The sequence below is a fragment of the Coloeus monedula genome, assembly GCF_965178545.1.
Source record: "Coloeus monedula genome assembly, contig: HAP1_SCAFFOLD_636, whole genome shotgun sequence".
In the NCBI taxonomy this organism is placed as follows: Eukaryota; Metazoa; Chordata; class Aves; order Passeriformes; family Corvidae; genus Coloeus; species Coloeus monedula.
The window spans coordinates 26488-40220 of record NW_028120338.1 but is presented as its reverse complement, the minus strand read 5'-3'; positions in this window follow the sequence as shown (position 1 = coordinate 40220).

Genomic DNA, 13733 nt, shown 5'->3' with positions numbered 1-13733 from the left:
CGGGATGAAGGTCCCGGGATAGCTGAGGAGGAAAAGTTTTTCCCGGCATGAAGGAGGAGGAGGAGGAGGAGGAGGAGGAGGAGGAGGAGGAAGAAAGTCCGGGGATAGCGGGGATGGGATGAAGGCCCCGGGGTAGCGGAGGAGGAGGAGGAGGAGGAGGGCGGGGAGGAGGGAGGGAAGGGACGGGGGGACCCCAAAAGGGACCAGAACGGGGGGGACAGAGAGGGGACAGAGAGGGGACACAGAGGGGACAGAGAGGGGACACAGAGGGGACAGAGAGGGGACACGGAGGGGACACGGAGGGGACACAGGGGGGACACAGGGGGACACAGAGGGGACACGGAGGGGACACAGGGGGGACACAGGGGGGGCACGGAGGGGACACAGAGGGGACACGGAGGGGACAGAGAGGGGACAGAGAGGGGGACACAGGGGGGGCACGGGGGGACACAGAGGGGACAGAGAGGGGACAGAGAGGGGACACGGGGGGACACAGAGGGGACACGGGGGGACACGGAGGGGACAGAGAGGGGACAGAGAGGGGACACGGGGGGACACAGAGGGGACACGGAGGGGACACAGGGGGGACACAGGGGGGACACAGAGGGGACACAGAGGGGACACAGAGGGGACAGAGAGGGGACAGAGAGGGGACACAGAGGGGACACGGAGGGGACACGGAGGGGACACAGGGGGGACACAGAGGGGACATGGAGGGGACACAGGGGGGACACAGAGGGGACACAGAGTGGACAGAGAGGGGACACAGGGGGGACACAGAGGGGACACGGAGGGGACACAGGGGGGACACAGGGGGGACACAGAGGGGACACAGGGGGGGCACGGAGGGGACACAGAGGGGACACGGAGGGGACAGAGAGGGGACAGAGAGGGGGACACAGGGGGGGCACGGAGGGGACACGGAGGGGACACAGGGGGGACACAGAGGGGACAGAGAGGGGACACAGGGGGGGCACAGAGGGGACACGGAGGGGACACAGGGGGGACACAGGGGGGACAGAGAGGGGGACACAGGGGGGGCACGGAGGGGACAGAGAGGGGACACAGAGGGGACACAGAGGGGACACAGAGGGGACACAGGGGGGACACGGAGGGGACACGGAGGGGACACGGGGGGACACAGGGGGGACACAGAGGGGACAGAGAGGGGACACAGAGGGGACACAGGGGGGACACAGAGGGGACACGGGGGGGACACAGGGGGGACACAGAGGGGACAGAGAGGGGACACAGAGGGGACAGAGAGGGGACACGGGGGGACACAGAGGGGACACGGGGGGACACAGAGGGGACACGGAGGGGACACAGGGGGGACACAGAGGGGACAGAGAGGGGACACGGAGGGGACACAGGGGGGACACAGGGGGGACACGGAGGGGACACAGGGGGGACACAGGGGGGACACAGAGGGGACACGGAGGGGACACAGGGGGGACACAGAGGGGACAGAGAGGGGACACAGAGGGGACAGAGAGGGGACACGGGGGGACACAGAGGGGACACAGGGGGGACACAGGGGGGACACGGAGGGGACACAGGGGGGACACAGGGGGGACACAGGGGGGACACAGAGGGGACAGAGAGGGGACACGGAGGGGACACAGGGGGGACACAGAGGGGACACAGAGGGGGACACAGAGGGGGACAGAGAGGGGACACAGGGGGGACACAGAGGGGACACGGAGGGGACACAGAGGGGACAGAGAGGGGACACAGAGGGGGACACAGAGGGGACAGAGAGGGGACAGAGAGGGGGACACAGAGGGGACAGCGAGGGGACACGGAGGGGACACAGAGGGGACACAGAGTGGACAGAGAGGGGACACAGGGGGGACACAGAGGGGACACGGAGGGGACACGGGGGGACACAGAGGGGACACGGGGGGACACAGAGGGGACAGAGAGGGGACAGAGAGGGGACACAGAGGGGACACGGAGGGGACACAGAAGGGACACAGGGGGGACACGGAGGGGGACACAGAGGGGGACACAGAGGGGGACACAGAGGGGACACGGAGGGGACACAGGGGGGACACAGGGGGGACACAGAGGGGACACGGAGGGGACAGAGAGGGGGACACAGAGGGGACACAGGGGGGACAGAGAGGGGACACGGAGGGGACAGAGAGGGGACAGAGAGGGGACAGAGAGGGGACACAGAGGGGACACGGAGGGGACACAGAGGGGACAGAGAGGGGGACACAGAGGGGACACAGAGGGGACACAGAGGGGACAGAGAGGGGACACAGAGGGGACACAGAGGGGGACACAGAGGGGACAGAGAGGGGACACAGGGGGGACACAGGGGGGACACAGAGGGGACACGGAGGGGACACAGAGGGGACACAGAGGGGACACAGAGTGGACAGAGAGGGGACACAGGGGGGACACAGAGGGGACACGGAGGGGACACGGAGGGGACACGGAGGGGACAGAGAGGGGACACGGGGGGACACAGAGGGGACACGGGGGGACACAGAGGGGACAGAGAGGGGACAGAGAGGGGACACAGAGGGGACACGGAGGGGACACGGAGGGGACACAGGGGGGACACAGGGGGGACACAGAGGGGACACGGAGGGGACAGAGAGGGGGACACAGGGGGGGCACAGAGGGGACACGGAGGGGACACAGGGGGGACACGGAGGGGACACGGAGGGGACACAGAGGGGACACAGAGGGGACAGAGAGGGGGACACAGGGGGGGCACAGAGGGGACACGGAGGGGACACAGGGGGGACACGGAGGGGACACGGAGGGGGACACAGAGGGGACACAGAGGGGACACGGAGGGGACACGGAGGGGACAGAGAGGGGACAGAGAGGGGACACAGAGGGGACAGAGAGGGGGACACAGAGGGGACAGAGAGGGGACACAGAGGGGACAGAGAGGGGGACACAGGGGGGGCACGGAGGGGACACAGAGGGGACACGGAGGGGGACACAGAGGGGACACAGAGGGGGACACAGAGGGGACACAGAGGGGACACAGAGGGGACACGGAGGGGGACACAGAGGGGGACACAGAGGGGACAGAGAGGGGACACAGGGGGGGCACGGAGGGGACACAGAGGGGACACAGGGGGGACACAGAGGGGACACGGAGGGGACACAGAGGGGACAGAGAGGGGACAGAGAGGGGGACACAGAGGGGACACAGAGGGGACACAGGGGGGACACGGAGGGGACACAGAGGGGACACAGAGGGGACAGAGAGGGGGACACAGAGGGGACAGAGAGGGGGACACAGGGGGGACACGGAGGGGACACAGGGGGGACACAGGGGGGACACAGAGGGGACAGAGAGGGGACACGGAGGGGACACAGAGGGGGACACGGAGGGGACACGGAGGGGACACAGGGGGGACACAGAGGGGACACAGAGGGGACAGAGAGGGGGACACAGGGGGGGCACGGAGGGGACACAGAGGGGACACAGAGGGGGACACAGAGGGGACACAGAGGGGACACAGAGTGGACAGAGAGGGGACACAGGGGGGACACAGAGGGGACACGGAGGGGACACAGAGGGGACAGAGAGGGGGACATAGGGGGGGCACGGAGGGGGACACAGAGGGGACAGAGAGGGGACAGAGAGGGGACACAGAGGGGACACGGAGGGGACACGGAGGGGACACAGGGGGGACACGGGGGGACACAGAGGGGACACAGAGGGGACACAGAGGGGGACACAGAGGGGACACAGAGGGGACACAGAGGGGACACAGAGGGGACACATGGGGGACACGGAGGGGACACAGGGGGGACACAGGGGGGACACAGGGGGGACACAGAGGGGACACAGGGGGGACACGGAGGGGACACAGGGGGGACACAGGGGGGACACAGAGGGGACAGAGAGGGGACAGAGAGGGGACAGAGAGGGGGGCACAGAGGGGACACAGAGTGGACAGAGAGGGGACACAGGCGGGACACAGGGGGGACACAGGGGGGGGACACGGAGGGGACACAGAGGGGACACAGAGGGGACACAGAGTGGACAGAGAGGGGGACACAGAGGGGACACAGGGGGGACACAGAGGGGACACAGAGGGGACACAGAGGGGACACAGAGGGGACACATGGGGGACACAGAGGGGGACACAGAGGGGACACAGGGGGGACACAGAGGGGACACAGGCGGGACACAGGGGGGACACAGGGGGGGGACACGGAGGGGACACAGAGGGGACACAGAGGGGACACAGAGTGGACAGAGAGGGGACACATGGGGGACACAGAGGGGGACACAGAGGGGACACAGGGGGGACACAGGGGGGACACAGGGGGGACACAGGGGGGACACAGGGGGGGGACACAGAGGGGACAGAGAGGGGACACAGAGGGGACAGAGAGGGGACAGAGAGGGGACACAGGGGGGACACAGAGGGGACACAGGGGGGACACAGGGGGGACACAGGGGGGACACAGAGGGGACAGAGAGGGGACACAGAGTGGACAGAGAGGGGACAGAGAGGGGACAGAGAGGGGGACACAGAGGGGGACACGGAGGGGACAGAGAGGGGACAGAGAGGGGACACGGGGGGACACAGAGGGGACAGAGAGGGGACAGAGAGGGGACACAGAGGGGACACAGAGGGGACACAGGGGGGACACAGAGGGGACAGAGAGGGGGACACAGGGGGGGCACAGGGGGGACACAGAGGGGACACAGAGGGGACACAGAGGGGACAGAGAGGGGACACAGAGGGGACAGAGAGGGGGACAGAGAGGGGGACACGGAGGGGACACAGAGGGGACACAGAGGGGACAGAGAGGGGACAGAGAGGGGGACACAGGGGGGACACGGAGGGGACACAGAGGGGACAGAGAGGGGGACACAGAGGGGACAGAGAGGGGACACAGAGGGGACACAGAGGGGGACACAGAGGGGACACGGAGGGGACACAGAGGGGACACAGGGGGGACAGAGAGGGGACACAGGGGGGACACAGAGGGGACACGGAGGGGACACGGGGGGACACACGGGGGACACAGAGGGGACAGAGAGGGGACACGGGGGGACACAGAGGGGACACAGGGGGGACACAGGGGGGACACAGAGGGGACACGGAGGGGACAGAGAGGGGACAGAGAGGGGACACAGGGGGGACACAGAGGGGACACGGAGTGGACACGGAGGGGACACAGGGGGGACACAGAGGGGACACGGAGGGGACACAGAGGGGACACAGAGGGGACACGGAGGGGACACAGAGGGGACACAGAGGGGACAGAGAGGGGACACAGAGGGGACACGGAGGGGACACAGAGGGGACACAGAGGGGACACAGAGTGGACACAGAGTGGACAGAGAGGGGACACGGAGGGGACACAGGGGGGACACAGAGGGGACACGGAGAGGACACAGAGGGGACACAGAGGGGACAGAGAGGGGACACAGAGGGGACACGGAGGGGACACAGAGGGGACAGAGAGGGGACAGAGAGGGGACACAGAGGGGACACAGGGGGGACACAGAGGGGACACAGAGGGGACAGAGAGGGGACACAGGGGGGACACAGAGGGGACACAGAGTGGACACGGAGGGGACACAGGGGGGACACAGAGGGGACACGGAGGGGACACAGAGGGGACACAGAGGGGACACATGGGGGACACAGGGGGGACACAGAGGGGACACGGAGGGGACACAGAGGGGACACAGAGTGGACACAGAGGGGACAGAGAGGGGACAGAGAGGGGACACAGAGGGGACACGGAGGGGACACAGAGGGGACACAGAGGGGACACAGAGTGGACACAGAGTGGACAGAGAGGGGACACAGAGGGGACACGGAGGGGACACAGGGGGGACACAGAGGGGACACGGAGAGGACACAGAGGGGACACAGAGGGGACACATGGGGGACACAGAGGGGGACACAGAGGGGACACAGAGTGGACAGAGAGGGGACACAGAGGGGGACATGGAGGGGACACAGGGGGGACACGGAGGGGACACGGAGGGGACACAGAGGGGACACAGAGGGGACACAGAGGGGACACATGGGGGACTGTACTAGTTTGAAAACCAAGCAGTGGGAGGCACCAAGTCAGAATAACAAATTAATGGAAATTAAAGAAAAGGAAGAAAAAGTAAAAGAAAACCCTGTCAAACTGACAGAGTGAAGGTACAACCGGAGTCCCTGTTAGTCAGGGTGGTGGTAGCAGTCTGCTAGAATGGTGGCTGCAGTCCTCTGAAGCGGTGATCCTGTAGAAAAGAGGGTCTGCTCTTCCTCAGAAGGTCCAGTGGTGGCTGTGTAGCTCCTGTCCTCTGGAAATCCAGTGGAAAGGCCTTGTCTCTGGTGTTCAGCCTCAGCTTATATCCACGCTGGGATGCTTGGTTCCTCCCTCTGGGTGGAGCATCTCACAATGGGGTAATGAGTCATGAGGCCAAGTGTTGATTAGGCTCATTAACAGATGATAGTCCAGAGGGAGTTATCTCTGAGTCATGTGGCAGGACAATGATGGGCCATTAACAGCAAGATAGTCTGGGGGGAGGAGGCAAGGAAACACTGCCCCACCTGATTTCAACGGCTGATGGGGATGGTAATAGAATACACTGCAACCCAGGACATTATCCACCCCTTATTCTATTACCATCTACATCATCCCAAATCAATACCTTCTTTAAACTCTACACACACATACATATATATATATATATATATTTACAATGAAACCCTACGCACCGTTCTCACCTGAGATTAGGTCTCCTTGTGGTACACAATGGGTTTCCCCATCTTTTTGCATTACCCACCAAGTGCAACCAGGTCCTTGAGCAAAGACAATCCCACGGATGGGTTTGCCTTTGCCTGAGGTGGGATTGATCCAAACAGTCTTTCCTAAAATCCCCCTCAGGTGGACCGCAGGGACTCTATCTCCATCCACTGTGTGCAAGGGTTCAGACTCGGCGGGACCAGCTCGATTGATGGACCCTCGGGTATTGACCATCCAGGTGGCCTTTGCTAAGTTCACTTCCCAATTTTTGAAGGTCCCCCCACCAAGTGCCTTTAGGGTGGTTTTAAGTAGTCCATTGCAGCGTTCAACTTTTCCGGCAGCTGGTGCATGATAAGGAATATGATATATCCATTCGATACCGTGTTCTCTGGCCCAGGTGTTTATAAGGCTGTTCTTAAAATGAGTCCCGTTGTCTGACTCGATTCTCTCAGGGGTGCCATGTCTCCACAGGACTTGCTTTTCCAGGCCCAGGATGGTGTTCCGGGCTGTAGCGTGAGGCACAGGGTAGGTCTCCAGCCATCCAGAGGTGGCTTCAACCATGGTCAACACGTAGCGCTTGCCTTGGCGGGTTTGGGGAAGGGTGATGTAATCAACCTGCCAGGCTTCCCCATACCTGTACTTTGACCATCGCCCACCGTACCACAGAGGCTTCACCCGCTTGGCCTGTTTGATTGCAGCACAGGTCTCACAACTGTGGATGACCTGTGAGATGCTGTCCATGGAAAGGTCCACCCCTCGGTCACGGGCCCATCGGTATGTTGCATCTGTCCCCTGATGACCCAACGAGGCATCATGGGCCCAACGAGCTAGGAATAATTCTCCCTTGTGCTTCCAGTCCAGATCCACCTGTGATACTTTCACCTTGGCAGCTCGGTCCACCTGCTCGTTGTTGTGATGCTCTTCATTAGCCTGACTCTTGGGTACGTGCGCATCCACGTGTCGAATCTTCACGGCCAGCTTCTCTACTCGGGCGGCGATGTCCTGCCAAATCTCAGCGGCCCAGATGGGTTTCCCTCTGCGCTGCCAGTTGGCCTTTCTCCAGCGATCCAGCCATCCCCACAGAGCATTAGCTACCATCCACGAGTCGATGTAGAGATAGAGCCTCGGCCACTTCTCTCGTTCAGCAATATCCAAAGCCAGCTGGACGGCTTTAAGCTCTGCAACCTGACTCGATCCACCTTGTCCCTCGGTAGCTTGTGCAACTCGTCGTGTGGGGCTCCGTACTGCAGCTTTCCACTTTCGGTTAGCGCCTACAATTCGGCAGGAACCATCAGTGAAGAGGGCATAACGTCTTTCAGTCTCCGGTAGCTCATTCTATGGTGGGGCTTCCTCAGCACGAGTCACTTGCTCTTCCTCTTCTTCAGAAGATAATCCAAAAGTCTCACCTTCAGGCCAGTTTGTTATAATTTCTAGAATCCCAGGGCGATTCGGGTTTCCAATACGGGCACGCTGTGTGATGAGGGCGATCCATTTGCTCCATGTGGTGTCGGTGGCGTGATGCGTGGAAGGAACCTTTCCCTTGAACATCCAACCCAGCACCGGTAGTCGGGGTGCCAGAAGCAACTGTGCTTCAGTGCCGATTACCTCAGAGGCAGCTTGGACTCCTTCATAGGCTGCCAAGATTTCCTTTTCTGTGGGAGTGTAGTTGGCTTCAGACCCTCTGTAGCTTCGGCTCCAGCATCCCAGTGGTCGGCCCCGAGTCTCACCAGGCACCTTCTGCCAGAGGCTCCAGGACAGACCATTGTTCCCGGCTGCAGAGTAGAGCACGTTCTTCACCTCTGGTCCTGTTCTGACTGGGCCAAGGGCTACCGCATGAGCGATTTCCTGTTGGATCTGGGCAAAGGCTTGCTGCTGTTCAGGGCCCCAGTGGAAATCATTCTTCTTGCGGGTAACCAGGTAGAGAGGACTCACGATCTGGCTGTACTGGGGAATGTGCATCCTCCAGAAACCTATGGCGCCTAGGAAAGCTTGTGTTTCCTTCTTGCTGGTCAGTGGAGACATTGCTGTGATCTTATTGATGACCTCGGTGGGAATCTGACGTCGTCCATCTTGCCACTTTACTCCCAGGAACTGGATCTCTTGAGCAGGTCCCTTGACTTTGCTCCTTTTGATGGCAAAGCCAGCTTGCAGGAGAATCTGGATGATTTTCTCTCCTTTCTCAAACACTTCCTTTGCTGTGTTTCCCCACACAATGATGTCATCGATGTATTGCAGATGTTCTGGAGCCTCACCCTTTTCCAATGCAGTCTGGATCAGTCCGTGGCAAATGGTGGGACTGTGCTTCCACCCCTGGGGCAGTCGATTCCAGGTGTACTGCACGCCCCTCCAGGCGAAGGCAAACTGAGGCCTGCACTCTGCTGCCAGAGGAATGGAGAAGAAGGCATTGGCAATGTCAATAGTGGCGTAGCACTTCGCTGCTTTGGACTCCAGCTCGTACTGGAGCTCCAACATGTCCGGCACAGCGGCGCTCAATGGTGGCGTGACCTCATTCAGGCCATGGTAGTCCACCGTCAGCCTCCATTCTTCACTGCACTTGCACACTGGCCATACGGGGCTGTTGAAAGGTGAGCGGGCCTTGCTGACCACCCCTTGGCCAAGTGTTGATTAGGCTCATTAACAGATGATAGTCCAGAGGGAGCTATCTCTGAGTCATGCGGCAGGACAATGATGGGCCATTAACAGCAAGATAGTCTGGGGGGAGGAGGCAAGGAAACACTGCCCCACCTGATTTCAACGGCTGATGGGGATGGTAATAGAATACACTGCAACCCAGGACAGGGACACAGAGGGGACACAGAGGGGACACAGAGGGGACAGAGAGGGGACACAGAGGGGACAGAGAGGGGACACAGAGGGGACACAGAGGGGACAGAGAGGGGACACAGAGGGGACACAGAGGGGACACACGGGTGACACAGGGGGACATGGGGACACACAGGTGACACACAGGGGACACATGGGGACACGCACAGGTGACACACAGGGGACACGGGGGACACTCAAGGACGTGGGGACACACGGGGCCACACATGGGAGGGCGTGGGGACACTCCCGGGCTTTGGGGACACTCCTGGAGGTGACACCGAAATCCTGGGGACCCTCCCGAGCCTTGGGGACATTCCCGGGCTTTGGGGACTCTCCCGAGCCTTGGGGACATTCCCGGGCTGTGGGGACACTCCCGAGCCTTGGGGACACTCCCGAGCCTTGGGGACACTCCTGGAGGTGACACTGAAATCCTGGGGACCCTCCCGAGCCTTGGGGACACTCCCGGGCTTTGGGGACACGCCCGAGGTTCCTGGGGACTCTCCCGAGCCTTGGGGACACTCCCGAGGTGACACTGAAGTCCTGGGGACACTCCCGAGCCTTAGGGACCCTTGCGAGCCTTGGGGACCCTCGCGAGCCTTGGGGACACTCCCGAGGTGACACCGAAATCCTGGGGACACTCCCGAGCCTTAGGGACCCTCGCGAGCCTTGGGGACCCTCCCGAGCCTTGGGGACACTCCCGAGCTTTGGGGAAACTCCTGGAGGTGACACCGAAATCCTGGGGACTCTCCCGAGCCTTGGGGACCCTCCCGGGCTTTGGGGACACTCCTGGAGGTGACACCGAAATCCTGGGGACCCTCCCGAGGCGACACTGAAATCCTGGGGACCCTCGCGAGCCTTGGGGACCCTCCCGAGCCTTGGGGACACTCCCGAGCTTTGGGGACACTCCCGAGGTGACACCGAAATCCTGGGGACACTCCCGAGCCTTGGGGACACTCCCGGGCTTTGGGGACACGCCCGAGGTGGCACCGAAATCCGGGGGACACTCCCGAGCCTTGGGGACATTCCCGGGCTTTGGGGACCCTCCCGAGCCTTGGGGACACTCCCGAGCCTTGGGGACACTCCTGGAGGTGGCACCGAAATCCTGGGGACACTCCCGAGCCTTGGGGACATTCCCGGGCTTTGGGGACACTCCCGAGCCTTGGGGACACTCCCGAGCCTTTGGGACACTCCTGGAGGTGACACCGAGGTCCTGGGGACTCTCCCGAGCCTTGGGGACCCTCCCGGGCTTTGGGGACACTCCCGAGGTGACACCGAAATCCTGGGGAGACTCCCGAGCCTTGGGGACACTCCCGGGCTTTGGGGACACTCCCGAGGTGACACCGAAATCCTGGGGACCCTCCCGAGCCTTGGGGACCCTCCCGAGCCTTGGGGACACTCCCGAGGTGACACTGAAATCCTGGGGACCCTCCCGAGCCTTGGGGACACTCCCGAGGCGACACCGAAGTCCTGGGGACACTCCCGAGCCTTGGGGACCCTCCCGGGCTTTGGGGACACTCCTGGAGGTGACACCGAGGTTCCTGGGGACACTCCCGAGCCTTTGGGACACTCCCGAGGCGACACCGAAATCCTGGGGACCCTCCCGAGCCTTGGGGACACTCCCGAGGTGACACCGAGGTCCTGGGGACACTCCCGAGCCTTGGGGACACTCCCGAGCCTTGGGAACATTCTCGGGCTTTGGGGACACTCCCGAGCCTTGGGGACACTCCTGGAGGTGACACCGAGGTCCTGGGGACTCTCCCCAGCTTTGGGGACCCTCCCGAGCTTTGGGGACACTCCTGGAGGTGACACCGAGGTCCTGGGGACACTCCCGAGCCTTGGGGACACTCCCGGGCTTTGGGGACACTCCTGGAGGTGACACCGAGGTCCTGGGGATCCTCCCGAGCCTTGGGGACACTCCCGGGCTTTGGGGACACTCGCGAGCCTTGGGGACACTCCCGAGCCTTGGGGACCCTCCCGAGCCTTGGGGAAACTCCTGGAGGTGACACCGAAATCCTGGGGACTCTCCCGAGCCTTGGGGACCCTCCCGGGCTTTGGGGACACTCCCGAGGTGACACCGAGGTCCTGGGGACCCTCCCGAGCCTTGGGGACACTCCCGAGCCTTGGGGACACTCCCGAGCTTTGAGGACACTCCTGGAGGTGACACCGAAATCCTGGGGACACTCCCGAGCCTTGGGGACACTCCCGGGCTTTGGGGACACTCCTGGAGGTGACACCGAAATCCTGGGGACACTCCCGAGCCTTGGGGACACTCCCGGGCTTTGGGGACCCTCCCGAGCCTTGGGGACACTCCCGGGCTTTGGGGACACGCCCGAGGTTTCTGGGGACCCTCCCGAGGTGACACCGAGGTTCCTGGGGACACTCCCGAGCCTTGGGGACACTCCCGGGCTTTGGGGACACTCCCGGGCTTTGGGGACACTCCCGAGGTGACACCGAAATCCTGGGGACCCTCCCGAGCCTTGGGGACCCTCCCGGGCTTTGGGGACACTCCCGAGGTGACACCGAGGTCCTGGGGACCCTCCCGAGCCTTGGGGACACTCCCGGGCTTTGGGGACCCTCCCGAGACTTGGGGACACTCCCGAGCCTTTGGGACACTCCTGGAGGTGACACCGAGGTTCCTGGGGACCCTCCCGAGCCTTGGGGACACTCCCGGGCTTTGGGGACACTCCCGAGGTGACACCGAAATCCTGGGGACACTCCCGAGCCTTGGGGACACTCCCGGGCTTTGGGGACACTCCCGAGGTGACACCGAGGTCCTGGGGACCCTCCGGAGCCTTGGGGACATTCCCGGGCTTTGGGGACACTCCCGAGCCTTGGGGACACTCCCGAACCTTGGGTACCCTCCCGAACCTTTGGGACACTCCTGGAGGTGACACCGAGGTCCTGGGGACCCTCCCGAGCCTTGGGGACACTCCCGGGCTTTGGGGACACTCCTGGAGGTGACACCGAAATCCTGGGGACACTCCCGAGCCTTGGGGACCCTCCCGGGCTTTGGGGACACTCCCGAGGTGACACTGAAGTCCTGGGGACACTCCCGAGCCTTGGGGACACTCCCCAGGACACGAGGACAGCGGTGTCACGTGTGTGTCCCTTTGTCACCTGTGTGCACACGGGGCCCTGTCCCCTCCGTGTCCCCTCCCTGCCGCCGGGGTTGTGCAAGCGACGTCACCTTTGTCCCTTTTGTCCCCTCCGTGTCCCCTCCCTGCCGCCGGGGTTGTGCAAGCGACGATCCCTTTGTCCCCTTTGTCCCCTTTGTCCCCTCCCTCCCCCTCTGGGGACACTCCCGGCCTGGAGCACCCGCGGGGGACACGGGGACAGCGAGGGGACAACGTGGGGACACTGCGGGGACAGAGAGGGGACACTGCGGGGACAGAGAGGGGACACTTCCCGCGGTGTCCCCGCAGTGTCCCCAGACTGTCCCCGCGCTGTCCCCAAGCCCAGGCCACCCTCCCACTGTCCCCAGCGCTGTCCCCTTGATGTCCCCTCACTGTCCGCGTGCCTGTGCCACCCTCCCACTGTCCCCGTGCCTGTGCCACCCTCCCACTGTCCCCACGTTGTCCCCTCACTGTCCCCTTTCTGTCCCCACGGTGTCACTGTCCCCAGCCCTGCCCCACGCTGTCCCCGCGCTGTCCCCGTGCCTGTGCCACCCTCCCGCTGTCCTTGTCAGTGTCCCCTCTCTGTCCCCTCCCTGTCCCCACGGTGTCACTGTCCCCAGCGCTGTCCCTGCCACGTCCCCGTGCCTGTGCCACCCTTCCAGGTGGTCTCTGCGTTGTCCCCTCCCTGTCCCCTCCCTTGTCCCCACGTTGTCCCCGTGCCTGTGCCACCCTCCCGCTGTCCCCAGCGCTGTCCCCTTGATGTCCCCACGGTGTCCCCACGTTGTCCCCAGCCCTGTCCCCTCACTGTCCCCGTGCCTGTGCCACCCTCCCGCTGTCCCTGTCAGTGTCCCCAGACTGTCCCCTCCCTGTCCCCACGGTGTCACTGTCCCCAGCGCTGTCCCTGCCACGTCCCCGTGTCTGTGCCACCCTGTCTGTCCCCAACCCTGTCCCCTCTTTGTCCCAGCGCTGTCCCCCTGGTGTCAGTGTCCCCACAGTGTCCCCCACGTTGTCCCCGTGCCGGTGCCACCCTCCCGCCGTCCCCACGTTGTC